This window comes from Vulpes vulpes, chromosome 13 (assembly GCF_048418805.1).
Source record: "Vulpes vulpes isolate BD-2025 chromosome 13, VulVul3, whole genome shotgun sequence".
NCBI lineage: Eukaryota > Metazoa > Chordata > Mammalia > Carnivora > Canidae > Vulpes > Vulpes vulpes.
Genome location: NC_132792.1, coordinates 121971007 through 121986274, shown reverse-complemented (window position 1 = coordinate 121986274; position 15268 = coordinate 121971007).

The following is a 15268-nucleotide window of genomic DNA, read 5'->3' as shown; positions in this document are numbered from 1 at the left end:
GCTCAGATCGCAACATCAAAGCAGAATTTAATATGCATTTATTGAAGGCCTAATACCACTCAGGTTCCGGGGAGAGAGGAAGGAGGTAAACCCAGGCTCTGCCTTCAAGGGTCTAGTAGATGAACTGAGCACAGTGATAGAATCGGACAGTGACAGATGTCCTGGCTGTCGTAAGCTGAAGGTGCTGAACGAACGAAGGCGTGTCTGCGGAGCTGCCACCCACTGTGGTTGTACAGTGGCTAGAGCCAATCTTGGTCCAGAATCCATATGGATAGGATATTTCATTCAGAGGCCCAGGAAATAGCCCACATTATTTGAATATTCTTTCACAGAGCACCTGAACTATTTTAGGGCCATGCAAACACTATTATTCCTAGAAGGGGAAAAAAAGGATTTCATGGAAGAAAGTGGATTTACATCTCCCAATTTGCCAGATGATTCACTTAATATCTGGATGTCAGAAAGACATCCAGGCAGAGCAACGACACATACAAAAGCATGGATGGAAGTCTAGGAAAGCAGGGAACATTCCAGGGATTACAGTTATGTCTGGGGCTGGAGCTTTTGTGGAAGGGATAGGAGTTGGCTCGAGTTGGCCAGAAGCCCAACAATGAAGGGCAAAGAAATCTGGACTTTATCCTGGTGTCCGTGTTGGGTCACTGGAATGTTTTCAGCAGGGGGCAGCGTGGCATGAGCGTTGCGAGTTACTATTACTATGTAACAAACTACCCCAGAATTTGGTGGCTTGACACAACCTTTTTGTAATGATCACAAGTTCTGTGGGTCAGGAAATGTCTGGAGGCTCAGCTGTGAAGGCACCTATGGTGGCAGCTGGAACAACTAGGAGTGAGGATTCCTTCCCAGAATAATTCTCAGCTCTGAGAGCTGGCTCAACCAGGCCTATTCCCTAGACCTCCTTTTAGCTGAAAAAAATAACAATTTTGCTGAAATCCACTTCCAAACTGTTTCCAGGCACCGTTCTAAGCACTTTACACATTTTCACTCATTTCACTCCAAGAAATTCATACAGCAACTGGAATGGCTCCTTTTGGCAAAGACTGGCATTGTGGCATTGGCAGGAGAAAGACAGGTTTTCTTCAAGTTCTATGTCTTTGAATGATGTCTTCACCTCTCTTAGCCTCAGGCTCTGAAATTATAATACCTATCCCATTTGTGTATGCATAAGGATTACGTGAGAGAATATGTGGAAAGCACTCAATAAATGCCAACTGAGTGAGGAGGTTTTGCATCCCAAGTGATAGCCAACACAGGGGCGCCTTCGTGGCACAGTCAGCTGGGTGTCCAACTCTTGGTTTCGGCTCAGATCATAATCTCAGCATCATGAGATCGAGTCCCACATGGGGCTGCGCACTCAGTGCAGAATCTGCTTGAGATTCTCTCTCCCTCTGCCCTTCCCACTCATACTCTCTTTCTCCCAAATAAATAAATAAATCTTAAAAAAAAAAAAAAAAGGAAGAAGAAGAAAGAAAGAAAGCCAACACAAATTTCTCTTTTAGGATGAAAAAAGGAATTTATATGGTGATTTTTGGATGTATCCACTTGGAGAGGCTAAATTTCAGTCCCCAGAATCCCCTTTTCCATTTGTTTCCGTTCCACGTGGGCTACAGGTGATGATCCCTGTCAAGGGCTGGAGGACAGAAGGGAGGCCATGGCCATTCAGTGGCAGATGTGCACCTCCCCCAAGGCGCTCAGTCAAATGCTAACATAGGTGCTGTGGTGGAGGAATTCTGCAGGTGTGGTTAGAGCCCCTAAGCAGTTAACTGTAAGTGAGCCAAGCATGCTCCCTGCTCTTGGGATCTTCTCTCTTCAGTGTGACCTATGGATGTCTGGCTTTGACCTTGCCACGGCGTTTCAGCCTGCTTGCGATCTTCCCACCCTGAGCACCTGCCCTGTGGATACCAGCTTAGCCAGCGCCTACAATTAACAAATCCATACCTCCATAAATCTACCTGTCTGCCTCTCTATCTATCATCTATATGATTCTGCTAGTTCTGCTTCTCTGGTTGAACCCTAACTGGTATAATGGGCTCATGTGGCTGGAAGGTCCAAAGAAGGCTCAGATTATGTCAGTGAGTCATCTAGTCAGTTAATACTTCTCTGTCTCTTTCTGTGTCTCTCTCAAGCTCTATCTCCACTCTGCTGGCCTCCGTGTGAGGCTTCATTCAGTCGACTGGTTCTCCCTATGTGGGGAGGAAGAAGATGGCCTCTGAACAGCTGGGACTCACATCTTCCCAGGCAAGCCCAGCAGAAAGACACATCTTTCTCTCCAAGGGTCCTCTTGGATCAGTCACTGTTGCCAGGGTACTGTGGCTGGATACTCAATTTGACCAGGCCTGTGATGAGGGGGATTCTAGAACTGATAGCCCCCTCCACCCTCAAGGATTGGGTAGAAGTACAGCCAGAACAGGGGTGTGGGGATGCATGCTAGACAAACAGCCGTAGAGACTGCAGCCTACTCTGCATGACAGTGAGTGGGTTTCTGGATAATTAATCTTCTCAGCCACTGATCTTGACCTATAGGAGCTATGTGTTTGGACTTCCTTCCACAGGCTAACTTGCACTGACACATCCTCTGGTTGCCTTTCCCAGATGCAACATACTCCTGTGAAATCAAAGACAGAGCCCAGTCTGGCTGGTACCACATCCCACACCACTTCTTTTTTAATATTTTATTTATTTATTCATGAGAGACACACAGAGAGAGGCAGAAACAGAGGCAGAGGCTGCCTGCAGGGAGCCTGATGCGGGACTCAATCCCAGGACCCCAGGATCACAACCTGAGCCAAAGGCTCAACCACTGAGCTACCCAGGTGCCCCATCTCACACCACTCCTATACCCAGCTGTGTGATCTTGGTCAGAGCACATCATCTCCCTGTGCCTCCATTTACCCATTTGTGTAATGGAAATGGCCATGCCCAGCCTTCCCATTCCTGAAGACCAGGAGTGTGAACTTAGAACCACAAATTAGAAGAGGAGGATTGGGGGATCCCTGGGTGGCGCAGTGGTTTGGCGCTTGCCTTTGGCCCAGGGCGCGATCCTGGAGACCCGGGATCGAATCCCACATCAGGCTCCCGGTGCATGGAGCCTGCTTCTCCCTCTGCCTGTGTCTCTGCCTCTCTCTCTCTCTCTCTCTCTCTCTCTGTGACTATCATAAATAAATAAAAAAATTAAAAAAAAAAATAGAAGAGGAGGATTGTTTCAGATCTTTCAATCTGGCGGTTCATATCTCTGCTCCCTCTAGGAATGGAACTTCTCATCCTCCTTCCCAAAAAGATGTTTGCCCTCCCCACTGTTCCCCTGGAGCCCTAATGCTGTAATATTTGCAGAGGAACTTGATGACAGAAAGTTCATAAGGCCAAGGACAAGAGAAGTGAAGGCATGGGACAACCCATGGTCCCAGCTTCCCAACAAGAGGCACACTGGAGCTAGTGTGCTCTACTGGACTCAGAGTGGTTCCTGTTCTAGAAGAGAGGCACCCCTCTCGGTGGGTGTCCTTTTGTCAATTTAACAGGGTGAACATGATAGTAACGTTGGCAGTGGAGCAATAATAAGACCAGGCTGTCTAGATTTGGACACCAGCCATTTACAAAGATATTTGAAAAGCTGGTGCTCACAAGAAGTCACCCTCACAGGGACAGGTGATGGTGGCAGACCTAACCCATCCTGCAGGAAGCTGAGCTTGGGCACAGCATCTCTCTGTGGGGAGAGGACCCAGAACCCACGTGAGCGCCAGGGACACTGTTACACCACCTTGCTCCTTGCCCTACCCGGTCTTCAAGGACCGAGGGGAGAATCATTACCACCCTGAATTCCGAGCCTCAATGACCTGAGGAAAACATTAGTTAAGAGGAGCTCCCGCGAGGGCAGGGAGGAGACGTCTCTTCAAGAGTCGCAAGACAGACAGAGCTGGGGTTCACCTTGGCAAGTCCTGCTTCTTATGCAAACAGTTTCACATTTTTCTAAAGTTGGTAAGGCTGCAGCTGCAGACCAGGTCACCAAGAAAAATGTGAAATGCTATTAGGAGAGAGAACAGGAAAGCCAGCAAAAGCCTTTCTGATCTAAAACCTGCTATAATTGGGCAGATTTGCATTCTCCTTGGAGAACCAAGGACTCCTGGATCCCTGCACACTGAAGCTTGAGCCAAGTTCTGAGCTGCACCAGAGACAAAGGGGGCCTGTCCCAGCAGGCTTCTACCTACATGGGGCAGTACTCAGCTTACTGGGCAGAGGGGTTGTCCTTGGAGGGAATGGAGCAGCATGAAGCACACCTGGGACACCTACTAGCTAGTAGTAGTGGTATGTAGTAGTAGCAGTGGCAGTAGTAGGTAGTAGTAATAATATATAGTAGTAGTAAGAGTACGTAGTATATAATAGTATATAGTAGTAGTATGTAGTAGCAGTGGTATGTAATAGTAGCAGCAACAGTTGTAGTATGTAGTAGTTGTTGTAGTACGTAATAGTATATTGTAGTAGTATGTCATAGTATATACTGTGTAGTAGTATGTAGTAGTATATAAGTATCATGTGGTAGTATGTCATCATAGTAGTATGTGGTAGGTATACTAGTAGTGTGTAACAATATGTAGTAGGATATAGTATGTAATAGTATGTAGAAGTATGTTAAAACCATGTAGTAGTAGTGTATGGTACAAGTATATGGTGATATATAGTAGTACTATGTAGTAGCTACTAATAGCATGTAGTATGTGGTAGTATGGAATAGTAGTATGTTGTAATAGCATGTAGTGGTACCAGTACTATGTGGTAGTACCTCATGGCAGTAGTATGTAATAGTCATAATATGTAATATTACTAGTACTATATAGCAGTAGTATGTAGTAATGTGTTATAGTAGTAGTAATAGTAGGTAGTGGTAGTAGTAGAATGTAGTAGTCATAGTATAAAATACTAGTAGTATGTAGTAGTCTGTAGTCCTAGTATGTTGTACTAGTACAATGTAGTGGCTCAGTATGGGAGGCATTAGCCACCTGTGTCTATGTAAAGTTAAATAAATTAAAATTCGGTAGTAAATTTACGCTTCAGTTACCCAGCTGCCCTGGCCACCATTCAAGTGCTCTGTGGCCACATGGGCCCAGTGCCTGCCATATTGGATGGCACACATGGAGACCATTTGCACCCTCTCAGGAAGTTTGGGTGGACAGCACTGTTAGAAATAACTGGGCTGCATGTGAGAGATGCAGCATCAGACTTGCCTCACCAAGATGTTGGTTTATTTCTCTATTTCATAAAATTCTAGGTCAGTAAAGTAGCTCAGTTCTGCTAAGTGACCAGGACTGGCGATGCTCACATGGTGTCCTCTGCGTCAGGGAGCCCGGTTCCTTCTGTCTTGATGCTCTGCCATTCCTGGAGTGTTCCCCTATCCACGTGGCTGGAATGGTGCACCAGCCAGGGGAGGGGGAAGGAGAGCACACTCCCTCCTTTGCAAGGCACCCCTGGGCTGTGCCTCCATCACTCCCACTGGTCTCTGCTGGGCATAAACTGTCACATGGTCTCATCCAATGACGAGGGAGGCTGGGAACCCTTCTGCTGGTGGGTGAAGAGGAGCCCATGGTGGTGGGGGGGGGGGGGGGCACACAGCAGCCCCTCCCTGGCAGTTCCGACAGCAAGAGCCCATGCCCACCAGCCCTGTGTTCCTGCAACTGTTCTGTGTGTTGCCGTTCTCTCCCCTTCCTTCCATCCTTTGCCCCCCTGCACCCTTCCTGTGTAGTGGGCCCCGCATCCAGCTGTTCCACACATTTGCTCTCCCTTTACCTTCGCGGCCACCCTGTGAACAAGGCATTCCTTGTGCCCACTTCACAGATGGACATGTCATGGCTCAGCAGAGTGAAGTAATGAGAGGGGCCACATAGGTCCCGGAGCTCTCCCTCGTGTTCACATGGTCCACTTGTGCTGCCTTCCTACCTGCCCTGGGGCCCCCTGCCCCCCATCCCCAGGGTTCCTGCCACCCCTCTCTCCTGCACTCCAGCTCCCACCACCAGCCTGCTGGCTAGCCTTCTGTCCTATGTCCAAACAGCAGGCCAGCCTCACTTGGCCTGCCACTTACCGGTTCCACGCTGCTCCTAATAAATCCATCAAGTTGTAATCAATCTATAGATCAGCTCTCCTGATTACATCTGGTGGAGATTAGGTTTGCTTAATTACAGCCAAAGACTCAGGCAATAAAGCACAGTGACAGGACAAATGAGGTGACCTCAGAATACCTGACCTCTTCTTCCCCTGGGGTCTGTCTGGCCAGGCCCTGGCCACAGGTGACTGGCTACCTGCTGTTCTCCTCCCCACCTGTCCCCAAGGCTAAAGGCTGTGGCGGTCACAACAGACCTCTGGCCTCAGGCTGGAAGTCAGGACCCTAAAGGTCACAGAGAAGAAGGTCTCTGGGGGGGAGGGGGAACAAGACTCGTGCAGAGCATCATCCTCCCACTCAGGAGAACCCTTCCTCCTCCGTGGGTAATAATTCTTTCCCTCCACTTGGGTACAGGGGCAGCAGAGGCCCTCTGAGAGCTGGCCAGCCCGGAACTAGTCTGGAAACTCTGCATTTGGTCTGGGCTATTCCCAACCAAACAGGAAGGGACCGCAGACAGCAGGGGGACACAGCAGTGGGTTAGGGACCAGAGTGGGCCGGGGGAGGGAGGGGAGGGACACTTGTGCTAGGAGGACAGATGAGAAGATACTTTGGAAACTAAAAATCAGCCTCCTTCCCCTCTCCCTCTCCAGAAGCAGGCTGCCTGGTTGAGGCAGGCACCCTGACCACTCACCCTGCCCTCCTGTGAGGCCCCTTGCCATCCAGCTTGGACCTTTGGAGCCTTCTGCCCCACCCCCACCCTCTTCCCTGCAACACCCCCACTCCCAGGCTGTAAACAGAGGCTGCACACCCTGAGTGTTTGTTCAATGTGAATTGACTTCGCCCACTCATGCAGGCACCAATCAATTCGTATGTCTCCGCGATTTCCTCACTCAGCTTCCCAGAGTCCCCCAAGCCATTCCTGTCTTCTCGGAAGCTGTGGGTGTCCTAGAACTGATGAGTCGCCAGAGGATGAGAGGAGCCAGGGAGAAGAAAGGAGAGAACTGGGTTTGGGAGGGGGGAGTAAAGAGACAGAGAGGGTGCATGCCTTCCACCCTAAAGGTAATCCACGCCAGGGCACGAGGTGGCTCCTGCACCCTTACACTCACTCACCTCTGGCAATCAGAGTGGAATGAGTGATGGGGTTGAAGGCGCGCGCCTCTCCTGAAAAGCATGGTGTGATGTGTAGACTTGTCGAATCACTATAGTCTACACCTGAGCCTGATGTAACACTTAACTAGAGTGGGGTTAATAGAAGGGAAGGGAGGAGGGAGAGTAGAAGGAAGGAACTGTAGGGGTGCCTGGGTGGCTCCGTGGTTGAGCATCTGCCTTCGGCTCAGGTCATGATCCCAGGGTCCTGGGATCGAGTCCCGCATCACACTCCCCGTAGGGAACCTGCTTCTCCCTCTGCCTGTGTCTCTGCCTCTCTGTGTGTCTTTCATGAATGAATGAATGAATGAATGAATGAATGAATGAATGAATAAATAAATAAATAAATAAATAAATAAATAAATAAAACCTTTGAAAGAAAGAACTGTAAAATGAAACGAAGAGAAGCAATCAACCACAAAGCCGCCCACCTAGAAGGCAGGGGCTGCCAGCCCCAGACCTCCTCTCCTCACTGAAGACGTGTGTGTCATGTGGAGACGAAACCCTATGTCTTCTTACTGACCCGTCACCAAGTGTCTCAACTGAACTGCCTCTGGCCCTAAAACCGGGCAGCTTGGCCTAGTGCCCCCGCCCCTGCCAGTGACCCCTTCAGCTGGGCTCCCAGTGCCTCGAGGGACAGCAGGCCAGGACCAGGGCCACTCTACACAGTTGTGTGGTCTCATGTCTCCTGTGATGACACATGGGGACACGAAGCTCTGCGATTCTGGTAGGCACCACAGACTGGTCTCTCCTGGTGTTCGGTTCCTGGGCGTGGGTTGGTTTGTTTCCCTCCTAGACAGGCAGCTCTTATGTCAGTACCTCCCAGGCTTCTGGGAGGCCCTGGGGCTGCCTGCCACAAATGGCCCCCCAGGAGGCCCTCGGGCTGTGCCCAGGGGCAGCTCCTCCTGCCCGGTGCCCAACCCCACCCCCACTCCAGGGGCCCCCGGGAGCTGCAGTCTAGGGATGGGTACTAGGGACACTCGCATTTGCAACCCAGGCCCATGGTGAGCAGTGTCATGTGGAGTCTGACACTCCATGGAAGACGATCCTACTCCTGCCTCTCACCAACCATGTGACATGGAGCAAAGGAGAGAGACTCTCAGGGACTCAGTTTCCATACCTTAAAGACAAGGACAACAACAGTACCCAGCTTGTAAATTCGGCATGAGGACTTCCTCGAGAGGACTCAGCACGATGGCTGCACACAGTAAGTGCTCAATAAATAGTACTGCAAGGTCGTAGGAAATATATATATATTTCTCTGCCCCCGGCTCCTATAACCCTGTAATAAGGGTTCTTTGACCTCCATTTGTGACTCAGGGCTCCTGAAACCCTTGTCAACTTCCTGGGTGACAGGAGAGTCTTTTGACTGCCATTAAGAGGAGTGACTTGACCACAGGGGAGGGGACACACCCCACCTCCACCGAGACAGAAGCTCTTGGGATTGGGACCCTCCCAGACCTCACTCTATGTACCCCTGCATTGGGCTATTCATCTCTATCTTTTACATCCTTTAATATACTGGTAAACATGTTTCCCAAGTTCTGTGAACTGTTCTAGCAATGAGAGGGTCCTTGGAACCTCTGATCTATAACGGGTTGGTCAGAAGCCTAGGTGACAGCCTGGACTTGCAATGTATCCCAAGTGGACGTGGGGATGGGGGGCGATCTTGTGGAACCGAGCCCTGCAGGGTATGATGCAATCTCTGGGTCGACAGCGTACTGAGCCATGTCGTAGGACACACAATTGGTGTTGCATTCGAGGACCAGAAGTGGCAGAAGTATGTGTTCAGCATGAGTAGAAAAGGAGAAACACGAGGAAAAAAACAAGGAGGGGAGGACTCAGTTTTTCCATACACAGGAAGGTAGAAAACTGAGTTTCTCCTTTCTGAGTATGTATTACCACTGTCATCACAAACACTTTATGGAGCAGACTAGGACAATTCCCTTGGTACCAGCTTGTCATCTCATTTGCAAAGCAGAGACACATGGAGTGAAGGGGGTTTATCAGGCTAGTTGTCCTCTGGGGTGGCGGTAGGAGGGAAACATGCCCCCAGAACCTTCCGAGAGATGACCTCATAGAGTCACTAAGTAGGTGGTCATCTAAACCCATTACCAGCTGAGAAGAGCAATCTGGAGGAGCTGGGCATGTGGAGGAAGGCAGGGAGCAGAGGGCCCAGCATGCAGGGAGAGGAATTAGGGGTCTGGAGCCTGGGGGTTTCCCAAAGAGGATGTGAGGGATGCAGCCTGGAAGGCCTCCACGATTTCCATCCCCTGTTGTTCACACCCCTTCCTTTGAGCCTGGGTGGGACATGTGACTTATTCTAGCCAATAGAACATGGCAACCTTAGAGTGATTTTGCCGATGTAATTAAGGTGCCAAATCAGTTGATTTTGAGTTAAAGAGAGGTTGCCCTGGATGGGCCTGACCTAATCAGGTGAAAGCCCTTCCAGGAAGACAGGGCCCTCCCCAAGGTGAGAAGCTCTTCCTGTCTTCCTGTAGGCTTGATGAAGCCCAAGGCCATGTCAGGGAGGCCCACATGGCAGGGAGCTGAAGACAGCCTCCAGCCAAAGCCAGCAAAAAGCAGGAGCCCTCAGTCACATAGCTGCCAGGAGAGAAAATCCTTACAGCTCCAGAGAGAAGGAGAGGAGGTAACACGAGAATTGCAGCTGGTGAGACCCCAAGCAAAGGACTCAGGCCAGTGGAGCCCAAGCTCCCGACCCACCAACACTATGAGAGAATAATGTGTGCTGGTTCGTGTCCTCAAACTTGTGGCCATCTATGATAGCAATAGAAAACGTAAGGGAGGGAAGGCTGCCTGGGGTGTGGGGTGGGGGGGCCGCCTGGGGTGGGGAGAGGACGTGGGGCAGGGGGGTAACCTGGGGTGGGGGGGCAGCCTGGGGCAGGAGGCAGCCCAGGGCAGGGGGTGACCTAGGGCAGGAGGGCAGCCCGTGGCAGGAGGCGGCCCCAGGGCAAGAGGACGGCCCAGGGCAGAGGGTGACACCTGGGGCAGGGGGACAGCCTGGGGCAGGAGGCCTGACCCTGACCACCTTGCTGACCCTCCTCTATTTCTGTCTTGAGGTGGAAAGAGCCCATGTCTGTGGGATCTGCTTTCCTGAAAGCTTTCTCCCGAACTGCAGTGAGGAGGGTGTCCTCCCTGCATCGCACTGGGCCATAGGGGAAGATCCCATCAGATCTGGCCTGGTGCCCTGCCCCTCCCTCGGCACTCCCAGGGGTGGCCACCCTGGCATCCCTCCTGCCTGTGTCCCCCAGGGTCGGCCAGGACAAGAAGGGCCACCTACTCACTCAACTGTCATCCATGAGAACACAATTCACAGAGATGAGTCCCTATGACTTCAGCCCCTGAGCTCTTTCCCACTGCAGGCCAGGATCCCTGCTGCCCCCCCTCTCCCCTAGCAAGTGCCCTGACACAGGGACCCGCCATCTGGGAGGTGATGTGCTTGGCCTGCCACAAAGGGCAGTAAACAGACCAGGTTCCAAGGAACTTATGGTCATTTGGTCCAGCCCCCCCCCAACTCAGTCCATCCCCATCAAGAGGTACTCCAGGCTCTCTTTGGATGCTTCCCAAGACAAGGAACTCATTATCTTACAAAGCAGACATCGGCTTGCTGAGCAGCTCCCATGAAAGCTCTCCATCTCCCACTGGCCCTGCCTCTGGGTCTCAGGAGTGAGTCCTCTATGGCCTATACTACGAGCTCCCCACTGTCCTCAGAGGTGTAGACTGCTACACGGTGGCCCAGGGACCCATGCCTCCCAGGATCATGGCCTGCAAGTTCCCCTGGCTCATGACTCCCAGTCTGGCCATGTAACCTGCTTTGGCCACTAGGATACTAGCTGGCATGAGGCCTGACAAGCCCTCGCAAACTGGGGTTTACTCCTTAGAAAGTCCCTTCTCGAATGCCAGCTGCCATGCTGGGGACTCAAGGTAGGGGTTGAATGGTGCAAGGCCATGTGTGAGGGGGTGGGGAGGTGAGAAGCCACCATGCCCATGCCAGCCACAGGTGGGCCCCAGTGGGACACCAGTGCTTGAGTCACCCCAGCAACCACCCGACTGGGCCCAGCCGGCCTACAGAATCAGAAGAAACAATAAATTGTTATTTTAACCCACTGCATTTCAAAGTGGGTTGTTTTGCTGTGATAGATACTACCGAAAAGCACTGATAGGTTTTTTCTAGGAGCAAGTTTCTGGATCGTATGGCCGGCTGAGCATTTTCAACCCAGGTCAGCCACTTGCAAAGAAAACAGATCAGCTGGCTCAGCTGGGAGGGAGGCGACGTCTTTACTGGGGACACTGGGAGCCCTGCCACTTAAAATTGAATCAGAAGAAGCCAGTCAGAGATGGGGAGGATGTGGGAGCCGTTGGCTTAAGCAAGTCAGAGAGGCCTGGCCGGTTGACAGATTATCCAGAACAGCTTGGCTCTCCGCACCAAATGGAATTATGGTTCAGTTCAAGTTCTTTGCCGCTTCTAAATCACTTCTTATTTTATTACCCTACAAACTGCCAGCCAGACATGCGTGAATGCTGTTTTGGATATTCTGGTTGTTCCCCAGAACTGTGAGGGTTCAAATCATGCACCATCCCCAGGGGTTTGGGAAGAGATGCTGTTTCTTTCAAAAAAAAAAAAAAAGAAGAGGAGGTTTGGGTACATTTTTGTGGTAATGGATTCAGAAGTGAAAACACAGCAAGATCAGTGGAGGTCTGTAAGAGCATCGTGAGCAGGGAGATTTAGTGTGAAATGTTCTGGAAAGAAAATTGGCCCAGCCTCCAGAAGCATGCTTGGAGCACCCACAGCCCCTACCTCCCTGGAGCTCAGTGTTGATGAGGAGAGCGGGACAGGTGAGCCAACAGGTGCCAGGTGGTATGACAACCAGTGAGTCTCAGGCCAGGGCAGGACCTAGGGGAAGCTCTGTCTGAGTGGAGAGCTAATGGGCCAATAGAGCAATCCAAAAGGGAGGAAGGACACTGAGTGGAAGAGTTTACTTGTTCCTGCCTCATATGTGTCCATCTCTTCATCCTTAAAATTAGAGAACCATTTATTCCGGTGGGCAGCATCTGGCTAAGAGACGGCATTTCCCAGCCCCCCTCGTGGCTAATAGCGAATAATGAGATATACATGGAAGCGTATAGGGTTTCTTAGAAGGAGTCCTGTCTCACCTAAGAGATGCAGCCTGGTTCCTCCATTTTCCCGCCTTGAACATGGACCCGATGGCCTGAATTCCAGCCATTTTGTACCGCCAAGTGAACCTCAGGAGGGAAGCTAACTGCCAAGAACGACAGGGCAGAAAGCTGAAAGGAGCCTGCGTCCTTGGCAGCCGTGGAGCAGGACCAGCCCTGGAGAGCCTTCCTTCCAGCTGCTTTCACAGGTGAGAGGGTAAAGGTCACATTTAAACTACCTGTGTGGCTGGGAGCCTGCTTCTCCCTCTGCCTGTGTCTCTGCCTCTCTCTCTCTCTCTCTCTCTCTCTCTCTCTCTCATGAATAAATAAATAAAATCTTTTAAAAAATAATAACAAAATATTAACCACCTGTGTGTTGGTGTTGTCATGTACGGCTACACCCAGCCCCGGCTGATACAGCCTCCTGTGCGGGGGCCCAGTGGGGAGAGAGCCCGAGGAGTGGTCCTCTGTCCACAGAGTGTGTGGTGGGGACACTCTGTGAGTGTCCACAGAGGGGGGTGAGGAGCCAGAGAGGGAGGTGGGATCACACTGGAGCTCTCGGGCCAACAGGGCACAGCGGGGCCTGGAAATTGCTGGCCCTGATGAAAGGGTTTTATTTTGGTTTTTGGGTTTGTTTTTTTTTTTAAGATTTTATTTATTCATTGAGAGACACAGAGAGAGAGGCAGAGACACAGTCAGAGGGAGAAGCAGGCTCCCCTCAGGGAGCCTGATGTGGGACTTAATCCCAGGACCCTGGGATCACGCCCTGAGTGGGATGCAGACGCTCAACCACTGAGCCACCCAGGTGCCCTTACTTCCAGTCTTCATGTCCCTCCTCTTCTCTGGTCCTGCAGAACTGCCCACATGCTTGAGGATAGTAAACCTTGTGAAGGAGGGGTCCTGGTCTCCACTCCTGGATCTAAAGAAAATGCATCTATTTTTCCCCTTACAAGGATCTTATGTTAGTGTTTTATAGATACCTGTTATCAAAGAACTTGACCTGTATTCCTTAGAAAATTTTTAGCATGAATCACGTTCAAATTTATCAAAAATAAATCTATTGCATCGACTGAGCTGATAAGATGGCTTTTCCCCTTTAGTCTGCTACTAGGGTAAAGTTATATCTGCAGTTTTCTGGTGTTGAACTGTCCCAAACCTCCAGGATAAACCTAACTTACATGTAGTGTATTATTTAATGCTGTGTTGGTGTTTTATTTACCAATATTTTATTTAGTGTTTTTGTATCTATATTCTTGAGTGAGATGGGCCCATAATTTTCCTTCTGATAAAGTCTTTGGGTTTAGTGTCAGCATTGGCGGAGGAAGGTACTAGCATTCAGCTTTAATCTCTTTGCACAGAAATCCCTGAAAGCTCATTTTCTAAGAAGAGTTTATTTATTTATTCATGAGAAACACAGAGAGAGGTAGAAACATAGCAGAGGGAGAAGCAGGCTTCCCTGTAAGGAGCCTGATATGGGACTCGATCCCAGGACCCAAGGATCATGCTCCGAGCCAAAGGCAGACGCTCAACTGCTGAGCCACCCAGGCATCCCTCATTTTTAATAAGTAATCGATGACAGCTGGTGAGGAGTGCTTTGTTTCCCTAAGCATTTAAATATCAAGTCCTTAAAACTTATTTTTGTAGCATTTTCTTATGGATCGACCTCATAGTCACCAAAATGTAAAATCTGTCTTATTCCTTTTTTTTTTTTTTTTTAGATTTTATCTATTCAAGAGAAGAGAGAGAGCATGAGTTAGGGGAGGTCAGAGGGAGAGGAAGAAGCGACTCGGCGCTGAGCAGGGAGCCCAACACGGGACTCAATCCCAGGACCCGGAGATCATGACCTGAGCCCAGAGCAGATGCTTAACCACTGAGACACCTAGGTACCCTCTGTCTTGTTTCTTTAAAAAGACCTGGGGAGTACCTGGGGGGCTCAGCAGTTGAGCATTTGCCTTCGGCAAACGAGAGTCCCACATAGGGCTTCTCGCAGGGAGCCTGCTTCTCCCTCTGCACATCTCTCATGAATAAATAAATAAAATGTTAAAAGAAAAAAATAAAAAGACCTGGTTATGTTTCTGGTTCTATTCCTCCAGCACCTTCCCTCTTTGACTCCTCAGAGTGATCCACGGGTGTCCCACACACCTGTGAGACTTTGCCAGCACCCCACGGCCTGGCAGGTGGCTCCTGAAAGCCCAGAGCTGGCTGGATGTGACAGGTGGGTTTAGGCAAAGCGCAGAAGGCTGCCAAGTTTCTTAGGAGAAAGTTCGCGTACAGCAAAGTTATCCCAAGTTGTGGGCTCCTAGGTGAAGGTGCTACGGTCATCATTGACATGGAACTTTCTCAGTTTGCTTCTGAGCTGGCAACTCCGGGTGCAAGCACTCTGCACTATGTGTCCCTGCTGATAGGTGCTGCTCGGCTCAGGCGGCTCCCCGGGCAGGGTCCTGCCTCCAGCAGCTCTGTGGTCCTCCCAGCCCCGCGGCCCCAGTGAGAGGCTCCGGGAAGCCCTCCAGGCCGTGAAGTCCAAGAGCAGGAAAACACCTGCACCTGTGCCGCCTCCCGCCCTGCACCCAGGGCATTGCTGGCTTCCCTCCTCTCATCTCCAGCAGCACAAACCTGAGCCACACAGGCCACCTGATCCCCCCCTGCCCGCTCCCTCGTGGAAATCCAGGGAGGTCCCGTGTGCTGGCAACCAAGCCAGGCTCCGCTTGGGACTCCACACAGCGACTCAGCACGACCTAAGGGGTTCCTGAGGTCCAAGGGGTCGTATCATGAGGTGGCTGGTCCCCTAGAGAGAAAGGCTTGTGCTTTTTTTCCTCTTGCCCTTTCTTTCCTTTCATACTAGAA